This window comes from Salmo salar, chromosome ssa21 (genome assembly GCF_905237065.1).
Source record: "Salmo salar chromosome ssa21, Ssal_v3.1, whole genome shotgun sequence".
Lineage (NCBI taxonomy): Eukaryota > Metazoa > Chordata > Actinopteri > Salmoniformes > Salmonidae > Salmo > Salmo salar.
In genome coordinates, this window is record NC_059462.1 from 33,581,988 (window position 1) to 33,592,485 (window position 10,498).

Genomic DNA, 10,498 nt, shown 5'->3' on the forward strand with positions numbered 1-10,498 from the left:
AGTGGCTGAGTCACTGGCTTACTGGTACTCTTCCATGCCGTCCCTAGGAGGGGTGTGTCACTTCAGTGGGTTGAGTCACTGACGTGGTCTTCCTGTCTGGGTTGGCGCCCCCCCTTCGGTTGTGCCGTGGCGGAGATCTTTGTGGGCTATACTCGGCCTTGTCTCAGGATGGTAAGTTGGTGGTTGAAGCTATCCCTCTAGTGGTGTGGGGGCTGTGCTTTGGCAAAGTGGGTGGGGTTATTTCCTGCTTGTTTGGCCCTGTCCGGGGGTATCATCGGATGGGGCCACAGTGTCTCCTGACCCCTCCTGTCTCAGCCTCCAGTATTTATGCTGCAGTAGTTTATGTGTTGGGGGTCTAGGGTCAGTCTGTTATATATGGAGTATTTCTCCTGTCTTATCTGGTGTCCTGTGTGAATTTAAGTATGCTCTCTCTAGTTCTCTCTTTCTCTCTTTCTTTATCTCTTTCTTTCTTTCTCTCTCTCGGAGGACCTGTGCCCTAGGACCATGCCTCAGGACTACCTGGCATGATGACTCCTTGTTGTCTCCAGTCCACCTGGCCGTGCTGCTGCTCCAGTTTCAACTGTTCTGCCTGCAGCTAGGGACCCCTGACCTGTTCACTGTGATTACTATTATTTGACCATGCTGGTCATTTATGAACATTTGAACATCTTGGCCATGTTCTGTTATAATTTCCACCCGGCGCAGCCAGAAGAGGACTGGCCACCCCTCATAGCCTGGTTCCTCTCTAGGTTTCTTCCTTGGTTTTGGCCTTTGTAGGGAGTTTTTCCTAGCCACCGTGCTTCTACACCTGCATTGCTTGCTGTTTGGGGTTTTAGGCTGTGTTTCTGTACAGCACTTTGATATATCAGCTGATGTAATAAGGGCTATATAAATACATTTGATTTGATTTAATTTGTATTCAGGACAAAAAGCTAATTGCTTTGCCAGATTTTTTGCAGTATTACTTTAGTGCCTTGTTGCGAACAGGATGTACAGTTGAAGTCGGAAGTTTACATACACTTAGGTTGGAGTCATTAAATCTAATTTTTCAACAACTCCACAAATTTCTTGTTAACAAACTAAAGTTTTGGCAAGTTGATTAGGACATCTACTTTGTGTATGACAAGTAATTTTTCCAACAATTGTTTACATACAGATTATTTCACTTATAATTCATATCACAATTCCAGTTGGTCAGACGTTTACATACACTAAGTTCACTGTGCCTTTAAACCACTTGGAAAATTCCAGAAAATGATGTCATGGCTTTAGAAGCTTCTGATTTGAGTCAATTGGAGGTGTACCTGTGGATGTATTTCAAGGCCTACTCAGGGCCTCTTTACTTGACGTCATGGGAAAATCAAAAGAAATCAGCCAAGACCTCAGAAAAAACATTGTAGACCTCCACAAGTCTGGTTCATCCTTGGAAGCAATTTACAAATGCCTGAAGGTACCGCGTTCATCTGTACAAACAATAGTACGCAAGTATAAACACCATGGGACCACGCAGCCATCATACCGCTCAGGAAGGAGACGTGTTCTGTCTCCAAGAGATGAATGTACTTTGGTGCGAAAAGTGCAAATTAATCCCAGAACAACAGCAAAGGACCTTGTGAAGATTCTGGAGGAAACAGGTACAAAGTATCTGTATCCACAGTAAAATGAGTCTTATATCGACATAACCTGTAAGGCCGCTCAGCAAGGAAGAAGCCACTGCTGAAAAATCGCCATAAAAAAGCCAGATTACAGTTTGCAACTGCACATAGGGACAAATATCTTACTTTTTGGAGAAATGTCCTCTTGTCTGATGAAACAAAAATATAACCGTTTGGCCATAATGACCATCGTTATGTTTGGAAGATAAAGGGGGAGGCTTGCAAGCCGAAGAACACCATCCCAACCGTGATGCACTGGGGTGGCAGCATCATGTTGTGGGGGTGCTTTGCAGCAGGAGGGACTGGTGCACTTCACAAAATAGATGGCTTCATGAGGAAGGAAAATTACGTGGATATATTGAAGCAACATCTCAAGACATCAGTCAGGAAGTTAAAGCTTGGTCGCAAATGGGTCTTCCAAATGGACAATGGCCCCAAGCATACTTCCAAAGTTGTGGCAAAATGCTTAAGGTAAACAAAGTCAAGGTATTGGAGTGGCCATCACAAAGCCCTGACCTCAATCCTATAGAAAATATGTGGGCAGAACTGAAAAAGCGTGTGCGAGCAAGGAGGCCTACAAACCTGACTCAGTTACAGCAGCTCTGTCAGGAGGAATGGGCATGTCAGGAATTGTGAAAAACTGAGTTTAAATGTATTTGGCTAAGGTGTATGTAAACTTCCGACTTCAACTGTAAGACTCTTTGTATTCCTCGAAGCGAGCATCAGGCTTTTAGCTCATTTGGGAGTTCTGATTCACTAGGCATCTCACAGCTGGGTTTCCATTTGTAATTCATTATCGTCTGCAAGCCCTGCCACATACGACGAGTATTGGAACCGGTGTAATAGGATTCCACCTTCCTTCTATATTGTCCTTTTGCATGTTTGATGTCTCGTCGGAGGTCGTAGCAGGCTTACTTGTATGAGTCCTTGTCCGTGTCCTGTTCCTTTTAAGTGGTAGCTCTAGCCTTTAGCCCAGTACAGATATTGCCTATAATCCATGGTTTTTGGTTTGGATGCATTCGTGTAGTCACTGTGGGGACGACGTCATCTATGAACTTATTGATGAAGCCCGTGACTGATGTGGTAAATTCCTCAATGCTATCAGATGAATCCTGGAACATGTCCAAGTCTGTACGAGCAAAACAATCTTGTAGTCTCTCGTCTGCTTCATCGGACCACTTCTGTATTGAGGGTGTCACTGGTACTTCTTGTTTGACCTTTTATTTGTAAACAGGAAGAGGGAGAATAGATCCGTGATCAGATTTGCCGAAGGGAGGATGAGGGAGGGCCTTGAATGCATTTCTGTGTGTAGAATTAAAGTGTTCTAGAGTTTTAGCGCCCATAGCGGCGTAGGAGACGTGTTGGTAAAAGTGAGGTTAAACGGTTTTAAGTCTCCCCGCGTTAAAGTCTCCACACACCAGAAACGCTGCCTGAGCGGTTTGTTTGTTTATGGCCCCATTCAGTTCGTTGAGTGCTGAAGTGGTGTTGGTTTGTGGAGGGATGTAGACAGCCGTGATAATTACAGATGATAACTCTCTTGGTAGATAAAAGGATCTGCAGCTTACCATGAGGTGTTCTATATCAGGTGAGCAAAAGCTAGAGATTTCCAACTCACTGGAAGCAGCGCACCAGTTGTTGTTCATGAAGTTGCACACTCCTCCCCCTTGGACTTGCCCGGGGCCGCCTTCGTCTGATTGTGCCGCTGCATGGAGAAACCACTGAGTTCTACATACTATAGACAGTCATCCAGCCACGTCCTCTGCAAGGCATATAATATTGCAGCTTTTCAACAAGCTCATCGATCTATTCTCAAGTGACTGGACATTTTCCAAAATGCACAGAGAATCTGATTGCTATTCTGCTTCAGCAGGCAAAGTGCCATTTTGTTGATTCTTCTGCTGCCAGTCTTTCAGGACACCGATTGCCCATGTAGTATTGTTCGTTGTGTTATTTTCATGTCTTCAATCCTCTATCTCATCAACTTCCTGGTCATTGACAGTTTAATGTCTCTTGGTTGAAAGTTGATCATCATCCTCGCAAAATAAATCAAAAGATATCAAAATCCTCCACTGTACCAGCTACTGTTAGCTATATTTTTCTTTCCAATAAACAGTTTCTGTCAGACTGCTCAAGGAAGCAGGAGGGTTGAAGTCAGGCGCGGGAGACACAAGTCCGTGAACACTCGTCTTTAATAAATAATCCACACTTGCCAAAAACAAGTAGGGCAGGGCAAGGTAAAACAAATACCCATTAACAGCCTGAACACAGCGTAGGGACGCAGCCCAAAACACACTGCCACAAAACCCACAGGCAGAAGGAAAAAACACCTGTTCCCCAGACGTACAACCTGACGATATTAATCACGCACAAACACAGACATACCTTGCTAGACTAAATAACCCCCCCTACTAATAACTAAACCAAAACAGGTGCGTGCCTACCTAGACCTAACCAACAGAAAGTGAAACAAAGGATCGATGGCAGCTAGTAGGCCGGCGACGACGACCGCCGAGCGCCGCCCGGTCGAGGAGGGGCGCCACCATTCGTCGGTGTCGTGACAGTTTCTTTGATGTGTTCTTTTGAATTCATCATAGAATTCTATAGCCATTGAATTCTACTGTGCCAATATACCATGCATTATAGTGAAATAATGCACGCTCTAGAATGCCCTTCAAGCCAGTCAGAAACGAGTATTCAACAATGCCATGGTATAAAAGGTTGTATGTTTCAAAGGCAGCAATGAGTTTCAGGGCATGTTTGTTTTTAACAAATCTTAATGATTGCACAAAAATATGAAGCTCTTTTTCAAAAATCTATAATAAGTGGGTAGTATTCAAAAATCCACATTTGTGAATTGTAACGCAAGTTGTCATGGAGAGAAGACCAAGGCGCAGCAGGTATGTGAATACTCATCTTTAATTAAAATAAAGGAGTAAAGCATCCACTTAACAATACAAACGAAGTGACAACAGCTACAGTTCTGCAGGCTATTAAACGCAGTGCAAAAACAACCACCCACAACCCCAAAGAAAAACACACACACCTATATAGGACTTCCAATCAAAGGCAACTATACACACCTGCCTTCAATTGGAAGTCCCAATCATCCACCCAACATTTAACCAACACAAACATGCCACGTCCTGACCCCAAAACTAAAACACTAGCTCCATCTGCTGGTCAGGACGTGACATGAATAAAGAATTTGGCTAATACAAATAAATTGGCATGGGCTCGGTTTCCGATAGCGATGGAACTTAAGTTTACAAGTGTTTTAACAATGCATCTCTTCTACAATGGCCGAAAGATGTAACATTTCCCAAAACACCACGCAGAGCTAAGTGCGTCATTGAGGCATGTGTTAATACTGATAGGATCGAAAGAAAGGTAAGGCTGCTCTCGGATCAGCTTTCTCCATTCAAATCTTACCTTAACAGTAGAATTATTCCACAGGACCAGCCTCTAGAAAGATATTATGACCTATGGCTACAAATATTGAGGCGGCTTATTCTAATGCTTACCCTATAATAATGCCTAGATGGGATACAGCTTTTGTCAAATTGACATCAAATGTGTTTTTGCATTTTAGCTAACCCAAAACCTTTTTCTAACCTAAACCTAATTATTCTAACCTGGTACGTTAATTCTCCTAACCTGCTGCGTAAATTCTCCTAATCCTGCTACGAAAAGTCCATTTTGACAAAAGCTCTTCTTGACAAAACATTGGAATACCAAGCACTTATTTATGATAATTTCCACAATAATGTTGCAACAGACTGAGGATACCCTGTCTGTCCTTTTGAGTTTTGATGCAGAGTGTTTGCTGGATATTTGTAAGGGTATATACACTGAGTATACCAAATATTACGAATACCTTCCTAATATTTAGTTGCAGCCCCCCCTTTTGCCCTCAGAACAGCCTCAATTCATTGGGGCATGGACTCTACAAGGTGTCAAAGCATTTCACAGGGATGCTGGCCCGTTTTGACTCCAATGCTTCCCACAGTTGTGTCAAGTTGGCTGGATGCCCTTTTGGCGGTGGACCATTCTTGATACATACGAGAAACTGTTGAGCATGAAAAACTCAGCAGTATTGCAGTTCTTATCACAAACCAGTGCGCCTGGCACCTACTACCATACCCCGTTCAAAGGCACTTAAATCTTTTGTCTTTCCCATTCGCCCACTGAATGAAACTAATACACAATCCATGTCTCAAGGCTTAAAAATCATTCATTAACCTGTCTTCTCCCCTTCATCTACACTGATTGAAGTGGATTTTAACAAGTGACACCAATAAGGGTTCATAGCTTTCACCTGGTCAGTCTGTCATGGAAAGAGCAGGTGTTCTTAATGTTTTGTACACTCAGTGTATTTTCACACTCAATATTTTCCTGTGTGCATCAAGAACGGTCCACCACCTAAAGGACATCCAACCAACTTAACACAACCGTGGGAAGTATTGGAGTCAACATGGGCCAGCATCACTGTGGAACTCTTTCGACACCTTGTAAAGTCCATGCCCCTACAAATTGAGGCTGTTCTGAGGGCAAAAGGATGGGGTGCAACTCAATATTAGGAAGGTGTTCCTAATGTTTGGTATACTCAGTGTAGGGTGAGATGGTGGTGCAATTTCTTATTTTCCCCAATTTCCCTTTTCCCTTTTTTGTGAACAAATTTGCAATGCACTTTCCGAACTGTGAAAGGCAGTAATACGCAACAAAGCGTCTAGTCTGCTGGAGAATTACATGAAGATGAAGATGATAATGTACTTGTTTGAGTGCCAAGGCTAAGCAACCAACTGTAGCCAAAAGTAGAGGAGTGAAGTCTGGGGAGCTGCATCTGCGACAGCCGAAAGTCGGACTCTAAAGTGGTTTTCCAACACCAAGGTTCAGATCAACATGGCAGTATTGCCATTGTTTATGAAAGTTTTTCTTTATAATGTCGAAACAAACATGTCTCCAACCCCATACCACACACTGAAATCATATGTGTGTTTACATTCAGGGCCGGATTAATGCAGAGGCTTACCAGGGCTGAAGCCACTGGGCCCAGGCCTGTGGGAGGCCCAAGAGGAAGCAAAAAATGTATAAATACAAGGAAATATATACAGTTTATATTATGTATATATTATATATGTAATATATATGTTATATATTTTTACTGTAGCTGCCAACCACAGGAGGATTCAGGAGCCCACAATGAGTGTAGACAGCCTACTGCCTCTCTGCTAGTCATCAGATGGGGGGAGGAGAGGAGGTAGGATGTATGTTTTTTTAATTCATTATTATTTATTTTTTATCCAACAACAGGAGCCTGCTTTCAATGTTCAAAATACACCAGAGAGTAATATTTGGCCACAGAGGATCCATTGTTTCTAAAACATTACTGTGGATTAAATTTTATCACAAGCACATACAGGTAACTGTCGAAATAAAGGAACACCAATTTAGTGTCTTAAAATGGTGTTTGGCCACCACGAGCTGCCAGAACAGCTTCAATGCGCCTCGGCCAAGATTCTACAAGTGGACCTAAACCATGCCAGGAAAATGCACCCACCCCATAACATAATAGTTATATTCCTCATTTACTCAAGTGTTTCCTTTTATTTTGGCTGTTAAAAGGCCATTATTTTCCGGAACCAGGGCCTATGATTTATTAATCTGCACCTGTGTACATTATACAATCAACTGAGAGATCGAGAGAAAGAGCCTAAAATATCACATTCATTTTTATATATCCATTGTATGCATGAATCACAGCAAAGTTGGTTGCTGTTTCAGTCATGTCTTTGGTCACATTCGCGTGGGTCAAAAAAAACAGCTTAATGATTGGTTGACAATAGAGCCTCCCACAATGCAGGCGATGGATGCAGGATTAAGCTGGTGAAGAGCAACTGCAGAAACTTGCAGTCAACTGCAGTCAAAACTTCTTGACCCTTGATCACATGATTTATGTAAGGTTTATGCAGTCATTGGCAGTGTTCAAGAGGATCGAAACGGTAATGTATCATGAGTAAATTGTGACTGACTGACTACAAATAATTCGAGGTCAAAGTAAGGCGGTACGGTCCGGGAAAAGATGAGCCTCTCACAATAATTAAAACAAAATGTCAAGAAAACTGTAAACTATTACACCACTTTCTATCATTACCGCATGTCAGAAGCATGAAAAATTAGCGAATGGACTTGAAAACGGGTGGTACAGCCTACGCTCAAAAATGCGATGTGGTTCAACACTGACATTTTGACAAGGCAGAGATGAGTGGCAGAGATGAGTGGCCGACACAGAGACGCAAGCAAACTGCAGTGGACGCATGAATTCTGCCCTAATGACAATCGCCAAATGTCATTACACTTTTTGGTGTCTTGCGTAACAGATGTCACTTTTCATTCACCAAGGTTGGAGGCTGAAATATGTTGCGAGTGGATGAATGTGCGCGGGTAGCCTATTAAAGGAGCCCTTTGAAGTGATTGTTTAACAAGCTGATGAAAACATAACTATTTGTGTTCATGCAACAATAAAAGGTAATCTGCTACTGTAAAAAGTGCTTTATAAATACATTTGATTGATTGAATACAGTTAAATGACAAAGCCTACAGAGATCCTATTGAATGAATAGGGATTCTATTTGTAATTCTCTGATTAGGCCCATAAATAATGTTGGTGCACACGTAAGTGCATGCAGATATACGAGGTCCCTACTGGGAAGAGTTGAATTCTACTTTCACCCCTGTAAATAAAAATAATGAGTAGTTATTATGATGCAAGGTTCTTTGTAGATCAGTCAGTCGGCAGACACCTGCACTATCGGCAGCAGTAGTTAATATACATGTAGTACATGTAGGCGCAAGTCGAACAATTTTTTCCCCCCATAATGCAATACACTCTGAAAGGCGACTTGACAAAGTGATCTGCTCGAACGCACTCAATGTTGCAACTTCCAGCAGCTTCGCCATACTCGTTTTTTCCCCGCACATATCTATTGTCACGTTCAATAACTCAGTGGTCGTTCTATATGTTTGAGATGACAAGGGCGTTGTAACGCTGCGGGCGTACTGCTCCTGGAGAAGATAGTGTGTTATGTGATGTTTAAGCATACACCGGACAGCGTGTTGGAAGCATTGTTAGGGTTGTATAATGAGATGTGGAGGACTAGGGTGATGATACACACACAGCCCCAGGACAGCAACACAATTAGACCCAACCACATCATGAGAAAACAAAAAGAGAATTACTTGACATATTGGAAAGAATTAACAAATAAACTGAGCAAACTATAATGCTATTTGGCCCTAAACAGAGAGTACACAGTGGCAGAATACCTGACCACCGTCATTGACCCAAATTAAGGAAAGCTTTGACTATGTACAGACTCAGTGAGCATAGCCTTGCTATTGAGAAAGGTTGCTGTAGGCAGACCTGGATGTCAAGAGAAGACAGGCTATGTACACACTGCCCACAAAATGAGGTGTAAACTGAGCTGCAATTCCTAACCTCCTGCCAAATGTTTGACCATATTAGAAACACATATTTCCCTCAGATTACACAGATCCACAAAGAATTCTAAACAAATCCAATTTTGATAAACTCCCATATCTTTTGGGTGAAATACCACAGTGTGCCATCACAGCAGCAAGATGTGTGACCTGTTGCCACAGAAAAGGGCAACCAGTGAAGAACAAACACCATTGTAAATACAACCCATATTTATGTTTATTCATTTTCCCTTTTGTACTTTAACTATTTGCACATCGTTACAACACTGTATATAGACATAATATGACATTTGAAATGTCTTTACTCTTTTCGAACTTGTGTGAATGTAATATTTACTGTTAACTTTTTATTGTTTATTTCACTTTTTTTTTTAGCAATGTAACATATGTTTTCCATGCCAATAAACCCCCTTGAATTGAATTGATACCTTCTGGGTGGAAACGTGCGGTTGTGTTGCCATTTGTAAAACCAAGTAATGATCCTGCTAGGGTGGGCAGTTATAGTGTAACGGGTGTCATGTGTGGAGGACCAAGACGCAACAGGGAAGTGTATACTCATCTTCTTTTTAATATTGACGAAGGTGAAACAAGTATACAATTACGAAAACGACACTAACAGTTCTGTCAGGTGAAGAACACAAAACAGAATACAACTACCCACAAAACCCCAACGGAAAACAGGCTGCCTAAGTATGACTCCCAATCAGCGACAACGATGTACAGCTGTCCCTCATTGAGAGCCATACCAGGCCAAAACAAAGAAATACAAAAACATAGAAAAAAGGACATAGAATGCCCAAAACCCCAAAACACACAGAAAAACACCCCCTGCCACGCCCTGACCAAACTACAAAATAACCCCTTTTACTGGTCAGGACGTGACATATAGGCCTATAGCGCTGACATCGAACATGTATAAATTGATGGAAAAGATTATAGTGAGTAGAATGATGTATCTCTTGGAAGTCAGGGGTTTGATGAGCGTTGCACAGAGTGGGTTCAGGAGAGGGAGGTCTGCCATGGATGCCCTGGTGACAGTTAGTACAGGGATCGCCAAGGCCCTGAAAATAAAAGAGGTAATGAGTATGGTATTTTTCTTCTACATTGAGAAAGCTTACGATACCATGTGGAGGGAAGGGTTGTTGATCAAGTTGAGTGCATTGGGCACTAAGGGTCGTCTGTATAACTGGATCATGGAAATCCTGTTTGATCTAGTCATACTGGTGAGGGTGGGGTCAGAATTGTCAATGGGGTTTGAAGTGGACAACGTTACTCCTCGGGGAAGTGTGGTTAATCTGGTTTTGTTCTCCCTGATGATAGATTCCATATTTAAGGATGTGGGACAG